Source organism: Tamandua tetradactyla, chromosome 13 (genome assembly GCF_023851605.1).
Source record: "Tamandua tetradactyla isolate mTamTet1 chromosome 13, mTamTet1.pri, whole genome shotgun sequence".
NCBI lineage: Eukaryota > Metazoa > Chordata > Mammalia > Pilosa > Myrmecophagidae > Tamandua > Tamandua tetradactyla.
In genome coordinates, this window is record NC_135339.1 from 94,775,207 (window position 1) to 94,788,700 (window position 13,494).

Genomic DNA, 13,494 nt, shown 5'->3' on the forward strand with positions numbered 1-13,494 from the left:
AATTGATTGGACTTGCTTTGTGACCTAGCATATGATCTATCCTTGAGAATGATCCATGAGAACCTGAGAAAAAAGTGTATCCTGCTATTGTAGGGTGTAATGTTCTATAAATGTCTATTGAGTCTGGTTCATTAATTGTATTATTCAAAATCTCAGATTCTTTATTCATCTTCTGTCTGGATATTCTGTCCATTGATGAGAGTGGGGAACTGAAGTCTCCAACTATTATGGTAGAAGTGTCTACTTCATTTTTCAGTGTCGTGAGTGTTTGTCACATGCATTTTGGAGCACTCTCACTCAGTGCATAAATATTTATGATTGTTATGTCTTCTTGTTGAATTGTTCCTTTTATTATACATAATGCCCTTCTTTGTCTCTTTTAATTGTTTTACATTTGAAGTCTAGTATGTCACATATTAGTATAGTTACCCCTGCTCTTTTTGGATTGCTGTTTGCATGAAATATCTTTTTCCACCCTTTCACTTTCAACCTATTTTTGTCCTTAGGTCTAAAGTGAGTCTCCTGTAGACAGCATATAGGGTTCTGTTTTTAAATCCATTCTGCCAGTCTATGCCTTTTGATTGGGGAGTTTAATCCATTAACATTTAATGCTATTACTTCAAAGGCAGAACTTTCTTCTACCATTTTGTCTTTTGGATTTTGTATGTGATATCTAATTGTTTTCTTTTTTCGTCTTTATTGATAGTCTTCATTTCTACACTCTTTTCTCTTCTGTTTTTTCTTATTCTGCCTGTAGTGCTCCCTTTAGTATTTCTTAGAGAGTTGGTCTCTTAGTCAAAATTTCTCTCAGTGACTGTCTAACAATATTTTAGTCTCCCCCTCATTTTTCAAGGATGTTTTTACTGGGTATAGAATTCTTGGTTGGCAGTTTTTCTCTTGCAGAATCTTAAGTATGTCATACCACTGCCTTCTCAACTCCATGGTTTCTGCTGAGAAATCCACACATAGTTTTATTGAGCTTCCCTTGCATGTGATGGATTGCTTTTCTCTGGTTGCTTTCAAGAATTTTTCTTTGTCTTTGACATTTGACAATCTGATTAGTATCTTGGAGTATGTCTATTTGGATCTATTCTGTTTGAGGTATGCTGCACTTCTTGGATCTATAATTTTTTTGTCTTTCATAAGAGATAATAAATTTTCAGTGATTATTTCCTCCATTAGTCTTTCTGCTCCTTTTCTCTTCTCTTCTCCTCCTGGGACCCTCATAACATGTATATTCTTGCACTTCATGTTATCATTCAATTCCCTGAGAACCTGCTCATATTTTTCCATTCTTTTCCCTATGTTTTCTTTTGTGTGTCAGATTTCAGATGTCTTGTCCTCTAGTTCTCTAATACTTTCTTCTACCTGTTCAAATTTATTGTTGTAAATCACAATTGTTTTTTTCATCCCCTTTCATTCCCATAAGTTCTGCAATTGGTTTTTTCAAACTTTCAAGTGCTTTATGTTCACCCAATGTCTTCTTTACATCCTCCCTCAACTCATTAATTTGATTTTTGATGAGATTTTTCATGTCTATTCAAACATCCTGAATTAGTTGTTTCAACTCCTGTTGGGCCATATCTTCAATTTTCCCAGTATGACTCAATACTCTTTGCTGCCATTCAGCATTTGATTTCCTTAATTAGTTTATCCTGGAGGCTGTTTTCCCTCTTTTACCAAAGGTTTTCTTGCTGGATGGCTTTGTCCTCTCTATCTGTTCTTTGGAATTCAGTTCAACTTATTTTAGTCCTCTAGTATAGGCTCTGTTGAACTGATCAGAATTTTTCAGCTCTTGTTTTCTTGTTTCTTGCCCTGTTTGTATGGAGTCTTTTTTTGAGAAGGAAGAGGAGGGTCTCCTCAGATATGATGACCCCAGATTTTCCCAGAGCAGACAGGCCTGTGACTCAGGAGGAGGGAGTAATGAGTATCAAGTTTCCCTGTGTGAGATCCAGCAGGTGGTCAGACTTTTCCTGTGAAACCTCTAGACTCTGGGCTCTTCCTGTTCTGCCAGCAGGTGGCACTTATCACTTATCAGTCTACAGCTCCCCACCAGCATTAAGTGATGTGGTGCTTTTAATTTTAGTAAACTCTCCCTGCTGGAGGTGTGATTGAGACAGAGGTGAGAGAGTAGTGGGCTTTGATTGCTTCTGTTTTCCAGCCCTTGGGTCCTGAGTTCCTTAAAAAAGGGTCATCGCTTGTGCTGGGCCACACACCCCTTTGTTGGAGAAGACAATCCCTTTAGGAAATTCACCCTTTCACTTGTCTAGTTACTTTGTCTCTCAGACCTGCCTTAATTCTGCCCTTGCCTGGGACAGTGCTGGGGCCTGAGAGTGCCTGCAGTTCTGTCTAATGAGCTGTTAAGAAATTGGAAGAAAAAAAAAGCTAAAAACGGCCTTTTCAGAGCTGGACCACCTGCTCCCCGGGCTTGCCAAACAAGAGCTTGAGTTGATATGAGGCTGTGTGTGTTCTTAGGCTCTATGTGTCCCCTTTTCTTTGGGACCTGCCTTTTTCCAGTATTTTATGAAGTCCAGCTCAAAAAGCCTCTGGTTTGTTGTTTTTTTCTGTTAGTCCAGCCTCCTCTCTGCCAGGGCAAAAACTCTGGTTCCTTTCGTGCTTATTCCAGGTTTATCCGTGCTCAGGGCCTGTTTTCAGTAGTCAGACTTTGTTAATTAATTCTGCAATTGGCACTTGGTTTAGCTAACTCCTTGCCACCAGCAAAGTCTGTCTCCTTTTCCTTCAGGGAACCAGCTACTGTGCCTGTTGGCTGTGTGTTGGGGGGGGCAGCTTCCATGGCTTGGGAGACACAACTCTGTGTGGGATCGCCACCATTCCATCTATTCCAGACTGGCTTACACTGTGTTTCCAGTAGCTGACGTCTTCTCAGCAGTCGTTCCACACAGTTCCTGCCCATTTACTAGCTGCTTTGGAGGATGAACTACATTTCACACCTCACTGTGCTGCCGCCTTGTCCCGCCTCCTGGAACATTCTGGCAAAGTCTGTGAATGTGCTCATGCCAGGGCTTCTCTTGGGTGTAGACCTAGGAGGCAGAATGCGGTTTCTCTCGGGTGTAGACCTAGGAACCAGGACAGTGGTTTCTCTTGAATGTAGACCTAGGAGCCAGAATGCTGGTCCTGGGCATATAAGTATTCCCCTTTGCAGGCCATGCCAAATGCTTGTCCACTTACATTGAATTTGGGGCCACTTATTTTTACTCTCTGTTTAGAATCCTCCTGTTTTTAACTTACTACATGATATTTCTTAAATGTTACTGGGTGATTCACCAAAAATGTGAGAGAGGAATTGAGTGATTGGTTTGAAACAAAGAGCACCCTGTCCATTTGGCAGCATGGCTGCCTCATTTCTGCTTTTCAGGCAGAGCTTGTGGCCTGGGGCGGCCATCCAAACTCTGTATGTGACCATCGTGACTAAAGCGGTCCTGGATCATTTTACCAGCAGACCATGAAGCCATTAATAAGAGATGTCATGGGGAAGGCAGCGGTGGGAAGGACAGCTGGACGTCCTCTTGCAGGCTCCTGAGCAGACAGGAGGGCAGCAGAGGCCCACCGGAGATGGGCAGACGTGGCGTGGGCATGGGGGGTGTGCCTGTGCATTGGCTGGGCGTGTGTATGCGTGTGGTCTGTGTGGCTGTGTGTGGTGTGTGGCCATGTGTATGTGCCCGTGTGTGGTGTGTGTAGTGTGTGTGCCTGTGCGTGGTGTTGTGCTTGTGTGTGGTGTGTAGTGTGTGTGCCTGCATGTGTATACCTGTATGTGGTGTGTGCCTGCATGTGTCTGTGTGTGGGTGTGCCTGTGCGTGGTGTTGTGGTGTTGCGCCTGTATGTGTTGTGTGTGTGGTGTGTGTGTCTGCATGTGCGTACCTGTGTGTGGTGTGTGTGTCTGCATGTGCATACCTGTGTGTGGTGTGTGCCTGCATGTGTGTGTCAGTGCATTCAGCTGGATGTGTGCTGTCTGTGTCTGTGCACTCACCAGTACAACTGGAGTGTGTGCATGTGTGTGCCTGTGTGCGTGTGCTCACCTGTGCACCTGGCTGTGTGTACATGTGTGTGCTCACCTATGCACCTGGCTGCATATGTATGTGTGTGCTCACCTGTGCACTTAGCTGTGTGTGCATGTGTGTGTGTGAGTGTTCACTGTGCTCCTGTGTGTGTGTGTATGTGTGCACGTGTGTGTGTATCCTGTATCCCCCACAGAGTACCCGGCTGGGGTGCTGCGGGTGTGGGAGTGAGTGGCCCTTCCACTCAGGGGCGTGGGCTGTGTGGCCTCCCTGGCACGGCCGTGCCTGCCCTGGGGGAGCGTCCCTGGGGCTACCTGCCCCTCCCAGCCCACCCCTCAGCTCAGTGTCCTCTGGGAACCCAGGGCTGTGGGAGCCTTGGGGACAGGACACATTGATACACCCCTCCCACCCCACACATACTCCATGCCAGTGGAGGAAGCAGGCATTCTGCTTTTGCTGCTAGGCTCAGGGGCCAGGAGCTTCCTGGGCCTTAGGGCACATCTGTGTCTCTGCCCACCAGCTCAGGAGCAGGGGCATGAGTTGCCCAGTGGGGTGGGCAGCCTGCCCCCTGTGCCTCTTCTGCAGCACCCCTGCTGGCCACACCCTAGCACCTGGGTGGGCCTGGCTGTGTCCCTTTGCAAGAGGGCTTGCAAGAGGGCTCAGGGGTCATCTGCCTAAGGAGCCAACTGAAGGGCTCTATGGGGGGCAAGAGGCAGAGCCGGGCAGGGGGGCAGGAGGGGTGCAGGGCAGACAGGGGCAAGGAGAGGGGAGGGGCAGGGGAGCAGGTGGGCAAGGAGTGGGTGGGAGGAAGGAGGCTTCAGAGGTCTCTCCCTCGAGAAGGAGCTCCTTTGCCCCCCAGCCCCAGGGCCCTCCTGCCCAAGGGCTCACACCACTCCTTATGGCTGGTGCTCCAGCAGGAGGGGGCAGGATGGACATGCCCTGAAGGCAGAGCTCACGGGAACACTTCCCAGCTGTCCCCAGCCTTCTCTCCTGCCGAGAGCTGTCCCCAGCCTTCCTGGGGTACCAGTGGTCTTGAGGTGCTGCCCAAGGGCAGGCGAATTTGGGGAGCAGTTTGGGAGAGGATGGCTTTCCCAGTGTAGCCCCCTTCCAGACATCAGCCCTCCCCATTTGGCCCTGAGTGGGTAGGCACAGAAGGGAACGTTCTGAGGCATGCAGGGACCCCGGGGATCATGGGGGTCAGGACAGGCCATGAAGTCCAGGAAAGGACACAGTTCTGTGTCAGGACAGGGGGCTGCCATCCAACCAGTCCTGGGAAAAAACTTCCCAGGTGAGCACGGGTGCTGCCAACCGAGCTTCTGTGGCTGGACCCAGGCTGCTTGGCTCCCTCCCAGGGGTTCCTCACTGGGCCACCATGGCTGCAGCTGTACCTACCTGCTCCCAAGCAGCAGCCATCCCACTTCACAGCCAAAGAGGGCACAGCCACGGAGAGAGAAGCTCTGTGCCAGCTTGCGCTCCCCTTGGGGCTGGGTGGGGACCCTTCCAACTCCTTGCTCCATGTCTTGGTGGGTCCAGGTGGAGCTCTGGCCACGGCCACAGGTTGGATGGAGGGCAGGGGAGGGAGGGGCTTGGAGGCTGGAGGCCGGGCAGGGGCGACACCTCCCCTGGTGGACACTGAGTGGGTGTCCTGTGACTTGGAAGAGATAAGTGACCGTTGCAGGAAATCCTCCAGCCTCTAATTCCCAAACCACTGGAGGGAACCAGCAGAGGCCATGAGGTCCATAGTGATGGTCCTCTCTTTAGAAACCGGTCAGGTAAAGAGATTTTGTGGAAACCCAGGAGCACCTCTGTGGTTTGGGGGCATTTGCAGGGCTTTGTGAGGTCGCCGCGGGGGAGCTGGTCGGAGGGGCCGGCCTGGGAACCTGCATTTCTAGCACGTCCCCAGGAGATGCAGGAGCCCCCAGTCCTGGCCCCCGTGAGGAAAGGGCCTCAGCGGGGCTCTTCATCCTCTCTCTGGGGCGCGCGGTCCCTGGAGAGACCCCTTTCAGCTTGGCCAGAATGGCAGGCGTCCTGGGTTTGAACGTCTTTAAAGCCATGTTCTGAAGTGCTGTGGGGCTGGGCCCCCATGCCCCTCTCCAGCTGTGCTTGTCATCTCTGAGAATCTGGGTTGAAACTCGCCGCGGGGGCCGAGGCCGGCAACCAGGACACTGCGGGGAGCCCATCCCTGCCGCCACCGGGCTGCCCTGTCCGCGGTCCTCCTGCTCTGGAAAGGGCCTGGCTGGCCAGACTCCTCGGCACCCCCCCGCCGCCCACCCGGAGAGGCCACTGTGGAGGCCAGCGGGGCCGCTCTGGACCCAGAGCCTGCCCCAGCTCCCCGTGCGCCCCAGGCGCTCTCCCCGGCGGGGGCTGGGTGAGGCACCCCCGAAGGCGGCCCTGGGCGGACACCCCTGAGCCCTGCAGGGCCGAGGGCAGGGGCGACTCAGAGCTCGGGGGAGGCGGGGGCAAAGCCGGGGCCCAGGTGAGGCCATCCACGTCCTGATCTCTCAGAATCATGGCTTTGGGAACAAGCCCCCAGCCCCACGTGGGCTTGGCGCTCCCAGCTGTTTCTGTTTTGTTTGGAGGCTCGCAGAGCTTTGGGAGAAGGGCTTGTCCTCAGGCCCTCCTCACTGCCCCGTAAGCTTGTGATACATATACTTGTGGTGGGTCCTCTTTTGGGGAGTGGGGCTCAGGACGCGGGGGGCAGAGAGCCAGGTGACCCCGCCCCCCACGCATCTGGGTGATCTGAGCTCTGTGACTTCAACCCGGCTCACCCCTTTTGGGAATCTGTCTTCCACACACTTCTAGAAACCCCCAGCGAGGCTGAGATTGGTCCATGGAACTTGCTGGTGCAGTTGGGTTGAGTGTGATGCAAGCAGAGGCTCTTCAGGCTCCGAGGAGGGGGCCTGTGCCCCCCGCCAGTAGTTTTCGGTCTGCAGACATTTGCGGATGTCGGAAGTCCCCCACGCAGCAGGCGCCAGGGGCCGGGCTGGCTGTGCGTCCCTGATGGCACTGTCCTGCCGTGCCCCGTGCTGGCCTGTGGGCGCCCCCGCCCCCCTCCCGCCCCACCCCGTGCCCTCTGGGGAGACCCAATTCCTGATTTTGGTTACGGCGTATTCCCGTCCTTGAGGGTCCCGCTCCAGGCAGCTCATGTAAAGCCACCCCGAGACAGCCCACCCCGAGACAGCCCACCCCGTGACAGGCCACCCACGACAGCCCACCCCGCGACAGCCCACCCCACGACAGGCCACCCCGCGACAGGCCACCTGCGACAGGCCACCCCGCGACAGCCCACCCCGCGACAGTCCACCCGAGACAGCCCGAGACAGCCCACCCCGCGACAGCCCACCCGAGACAGCCCGAGACAGCCCACCCCGCGACAGCCCACCCGAGAGGAAAGGCCGAGCAGCCGGCATCGCGGCTTCCTCCTGGGGACTGGCGAGGCGGGGCCCCCACTCTCCTGGCCCACAGGGCTCGCCCCCCTTTGCAATCAGGCATCTTCCCTGCTGCCTGGAAGCTCCCGGTGAGCCTGCGGGCAGGGCGGGGCCAGCTTGCTCAACCCAATACACACCCGAGTCAGTATTTGCCACGTGAATGACCGAATGAGTGAATGAACAAACCCCTGAGGCCAGGGCTGGCACTTATCCGTTCTGTGACCTCACAGCAGCCCACAGCTCCTGGCACAGTGGAAGCAGGATGTTCCCCAGCTCCCGGGGCCAACCCTACATTTGGGGACTCGGCTGCAGCCATGCCAAGGCCAGGTTTATCGTAGCGAAGCCAATGGCAAGGGGAGACCGTGCACAGGAGCCCTGGTGCGCCGCCCCCCGTAAAGGCTGCAGGGAGCACAGCCTTCCTCCAGGGAAAAAACACAGCCCCAGGTGGGCAGTGTCTCTGCCCAAGGCCGCCCGTTAGAGACTCAGAGCTCAGAGGTTCTACCTGGGGCTACTCAGGTGGGCGCCTCCTGCCCACTGGCATCCTGGACCCCACCGTGGGTCCAGCTTTGAGGAAGCTTTCCCGGCACGGCCTCCTCCCTAGGGACTGTTGCGAAGGCCGGGTTCCCAGAGGCCGGCCTGCTGGCTGGTAGGCAGCCACCGTGTCAGTGTCCCTTCACACGTGTGTGACGTCCACCTCCTGTGGCTTCATGGTCCAGCTCAGAGGAGACCTTGAACTGCGGGTGTGGGGCAGTCAGACGTCAGGCCGGGGCCAGCAGGGATGGGACTAGAGGTGGGGCGGGAGACAGGCTTGGGAAGACAAACCGTGGCGGCAGAGTGCTGCCCCGGGGGTCGTGTGCCCGGGCATGCGCACACGGGTCATCACCACGGATGGGGCAGACAGGTGTCGATCCTGGAAACTGCAGCAGATGGAGTGTTAGCAAAGCGGGGGGATGCCCGGCTCGGGAGAGGGCCAAGGCTACAGATGACAAGATGCCTCTTCAATTTGCAGAGTGATTTTTTTTTAATTATGCAAATCATTTCCAATAAACTTGTGAGTGTGTTTATTTCATACCCATTCGGTGGGTCATGCTGACCAGAAGAAGCCGTGCGTGGCGTGGGCTGGCAGGGAGGACCCCGGCAACCTTGGAAAATGACCTTTCTTCTCTGGGCCTCAGCTTTTCCACCCGCACAGTGAGAGCCCTGGCCTGGGGGCACTGTCATCTCTGACACTCTGAAGTAGGCACGTCTGTGGAGACCTACTTAGAAATGAATCAAATTCAGGAACAGTGTGTTATTTTTAAGTTGCAGCAGAGATATTAATGATGATGTGGAATATGTATAATTTTACCAAATTTAGTTGAGGTAATATCATCTTCCGGAGAAGTTAGGTTTAGGAACATGCCTCTCCTGGATTAGAGAACGGGGGTTTCGGATGCCTGCGGCCACTCCAGCACGTCCATGCTTCCACCCCTGCAGCCCCTCCCCCACCGCGCCGTGCCCCCCCCCCGCTGGTCCCAGGTCCACCTTCCTCATAACGAGAGGCTTAGCAGTTCCTCCATGTTTTCTTGTTCAAAACATTAAACATTTACAAGGTAATAAGGAAAAATGCATACTTAACAGAGGTGCACTTTTTGGGAGGGAGAAAAAATGGAAATTGGATAGAAAAAATCATGGGCGGCTCCTGCAGGCACTGGGCAGCCCAAGGCCGAGGTGCGGTGGCCAAGCTGGGGCACTGGTCAGGGGGCACGGGGGCTCTTGGGAAGGGCGGAGAGCAGCCCCTGGGCAGGAGGTGGGAGCGTGGTGCCTTGGTTGGCGCCAGACCCTCGAGGGAAATGCCCCTGGGAGAGCCTGACCCTCCTCAAAGTTCCCAGCTCACCCACAGGGCGCTTCCTCCCCCCATGCGCCTCCCATAGCCCCACTAAGCAATACTTGTTCCCACTGTTTTTCAGGGAGAAGCTGGAGCACCCATGGAGCCGGTGTGGAGTGAGGTTTCCATCGCCAAGCCCCCAGTCCAGGGACGCCATCATTGGGGCTCCCCCTGCCCCGCTGCTTGGGAGGTGTTGCTGTGCCCACACGCTGTGCTGAGTGCATCACTCTCGATGCAGAATTTACAAGGGGCACGTGTGCACGTGTGCGACCGGAGGACGATGCACAGGAACCCAGCTCTCTCGGGGCCCTGGAGGTCGGCATGCTGGGCAGTTAGACACACAGTGGAGTGTGGATGTGACGGACACAGTATGTGACAGGAAAGCAAACTGCATTAGGTGGTGACTGGAGAGAGGAGGGAGCACGTCGTCTGGAGGTGTCAGGTTCATTTTGTGTTTGTGTCGGAAGAAACGTCAACTCCAGTACAGATGGAAGCGGCTGCTTCCCCAGGTTGAAATCAGGGACAGGCTTACAGGAGCACATAGATCAGCTTTTCTTTGGTGGGCGCAGGATTTTTGCAAGGAAATGCACCATGAAAGCACTTGTCGGAGAAGAGCCGTCCCCTTCTGCTGTCACTGAAGCCACAGTTATATATTCACTTGGACAAGCTGGCCAGTTGAATGCTTCTCTAGCCGAGCCTGATATCAGGGCTTGTGTCTCAAGTCCAAAAGCTTGTTTGATCCTTCATGATTAGTTTTATCTTGTCTTAATGACTGCGTTCTCCTGGCACGTTTGTTGCATCTGGAAGAGTGAACAACAAGCCATCTTCTCTCATCAGAAGCTGCCTCGGGGCTGCGGGTGAGCCGCTGAGCTGAAGTCTGGTGGACTGATCTACGCGGACATCTAGAAACACGCCTTAACTCAACGCCCCTGGAAGCTTCAGGCTCCACCATGTGTGCGGAGCAGCCGCTGCAGGCTGGCCCCAGGGATCTAAAGTCGTGCGTTTGAAGCCAGCTCAAATCGACATCCCTCGTGTTCATCTGCGTCACCCTGATTTTGCAGGTGGTATATACGTGTGGAGTACTTCCTGTGCCCTCCCACACCCCCCAAGGCACACTTAACCATAGCGTTGTAGTTCTGAAAAACACAAACGACACAGGAAAGGGAAGCATGTAAATATGTAGCAATGCTAGGAAGCCATCACCATTTATATGTAAGCATTCATGTACATCAAAAGGGAAAATGGCATCCCATGTACCAAGCCACAGCCATAGCCTGCCATGTTCCAGAAAGCACAGGCTTAGTTGCAATGTCAGTTCCTCTCTGTAGCTATCAGACACTGTTTTTATTCAGGTGTCATATGCATCCTCTTTTCATCTCATTAGAAAATCTAGCACTGCAGGTCTGGAATTTAAACATGAAAAAATAAATAGGCAAATATGAGCCTTTTTAACCGATTAAGACATTCAAATGGCTGAGATCTTCTAGATCCTAGAGTAAACCTTGTTTTCAAAACTGGTGGGCTGGGTTGAATTCCTTGCAGGTTTTTGGGCTCTCTTACTGCTGGCTCTTTAAACTGGCAAGTCTGTGGATACAGGCACCCCTTGCTACTGGGGCATGGGGAGGGGCCCCGAAAAGCTGCCACAATGTTTACTGTGTAACAGAGACGTGGGCATTTGTGTCGCACAGTAATTATCAACATAACCACGCTGTGTGCACGGCCTGCAGAACGAGGCAAGGGCTGGAGTGGGTCTAAAAGGAAAACCCCTATAAACTGCAGATTCCCGTGCGGACACTGACGTGCTGTGCACACCTGCCCCACATGTGGCGGTTGTGTAGATTCTGCCCTCGCTGCATCTGTAGCCTTCAGGATGCCCCGCGTGCCTTACACGGCTTGTGAGCGTCCACACTCGGAGCAGGTGTGTGTGTGTGTGTGTGTGTGTGTGTGCCTGAGAGTGGGTCTGGAGGCATGTTTGCATTAATCGACATTTACCATCACTCCACCACTGAAACCTTTAGATGGGTTGTGTGTTTTAACACAGCAATGGATTTAAATACAGGCTCAGGAAAATCATATTATGAATATATGTATTGAACTATGTATTTGTTTATATTTTTAAAAAGCTTTACTATAAATGTATGCAAAAGCAAATTAGAACTTGTTTCCTCACGGCCATATGCCAGGCAGGATTTGTGCTCTCAGTCCTGAATAATCACATTCTAAACACGTGACGCTCCGCTCCGTGCTGCGCTGTATTCCCAGCCTGAGCTAGGTTTGTATGGTGATTAACTACAAAGTTTTACACTTATTTTTGTATTGTGATTCCTATGATATATTCCAGAGAATTTTTACTCATTTGTAAATTATTGTACAGTTTTAATAAAAAATTGTTTTAAATCTTAGAATACCCATGTTCCTTCCCCCATAAGGTGTGGAAGTGTGACCGCACCATTTGATGGGCCAGCTCTGTGCCCCTCGTTGGTTCTCTGGACAGCAGTGCCCTGTTACACACCAGAAGGGCATTGGGGGTGCACGCCCATGGAAGGGGGCCTCCCTGCAGCCTCATCCCAAAGTCTGTGCAGTCACCAGGGGACAAGCTGAGTCCCGGTTGCGGGCAGCCCCTGGTGAGGTCTCCTCTTGTAGCTGTTTGTCAGATGCGAACCCGAGGAGAAAGAATTGGAATAATTCAGAAAAGTGGAAGCTTTCTGCCATGAGCAGGAACATTTGGTGGCAGATTTCTCATTGCAACAGATCCAGGTGAGTAAAAAGACATTTCACTGATCAGTTTGGGAGAGTGGAATCAAGAGTGGGGTCAGTGTCCACCGTTCGGAGACCGGAAGGCAAGAGAGAGGGCCCCAGCATTGCCAGCCATGACCTCTGCTGCCCACCTGTGTTCCCTTGGGGCTGGCAGTGAGTCTCCCGCGGTCGTGGGGAACTGTGCTGTGGGGTGCCGGCTGAGCTAATGAGAACCAGAGGCTGGGGCATCTGTTGGTAGGCTAAGGCTCTCTGTGCAGCAGAACAGAGTGACAGCATCCTCCTTGATGCCTGGTCCGGCTGAGAGTCCCTTTTGTCTTACCCAGTAGCAGCAGCAGCTCACTGGCACATCCCCCTGGCCCTCCCACTTGACGTGGGGTCTCCCACAGCCAGGACATATGCCTGGATTTCCACAGAGTAGTTACTCGCGCCCTTCCCGCGGGTTGAGCCGAGCTCGGAGCCCAGGAGCGCACTCAGGACACACTGAGGGTCAGCTCCTCCCGGTCACCTGCGCCCTCCGGCCGGGCCTGAAGTGTTCAGCACCCGCTGCGTGACCAGCGCTAGCTCCACGCAGGCCGGGGAGCCGGGGGAGGAGGCGAGGAAGGGGCGAGGCCACCTGATCCCACCCACCGGCCCGCGCAGACCCGAGCGCAGGAGGCCCCACGACGCCCAGAGGTCCGTCCCCGGTGCCGTCCATGGCCACGCGGCAGCCCGAGGAGACGCTGCCCACGGGCCTGGAGCCTCTGCGTGCAGGCAGCCCGCGGGCTCGGCCCAAGCTGGGCAGCGTGTTCCTCTGCGTGGAGGGCGCCTTCGAGAGCAAAACGCTGCAGCTGGGTGCGCCAGACGGCAACCGCGGGGTCCCGGGGTCAGTGAGCCCTGCCACCCGCCGCAGCGACTCGGAGGGACCTGGCGAGTGGGCCGGAGACGGCCAGGAGGCAGCGGCAGAGGCCGAGGCTCGCGGCCCACGACAGGTAGTGGGTGCAGGGCGCGAGGCCGCGGGCGGCGTGGCCGTGTCCGGGGGAAGCGCGGGCCCGGGGCTCCCCAGAGGGGAGGGTGGGCGCTGGGGCGGCGCGGGGGGCGCGGGGGCCCGGCCTCTCCCCACAGCCCTCCCCTCTCCGAGAGAACGCGCGGGCGCGCGAGCTGCGTGGCGGGGCCGGTGAGAACTTTTTCTCGCCCTCGTTTTGGGTCTCTGTGTGTCCCCGTCTCCGGGTGGCTCGCGGCTTTCCGCGTGCGTTTCCGTCTCACTGGCTCCTTGTCTGCGTCTCTCCGGCTTTCTCCCCGCTCCTGCCCCTGAGCTGTGCGCACCGGGCTGTGGAGCGGCTTCGCGGGGAGGCGCTGGGGACGGCGCAGGGGCGCCCCCACCACCTAGTCCTTCGCCCTAGGGCACTGGGCGAGGGATCTGGGCTTTGGCCAGGACCACCTTCCTGGA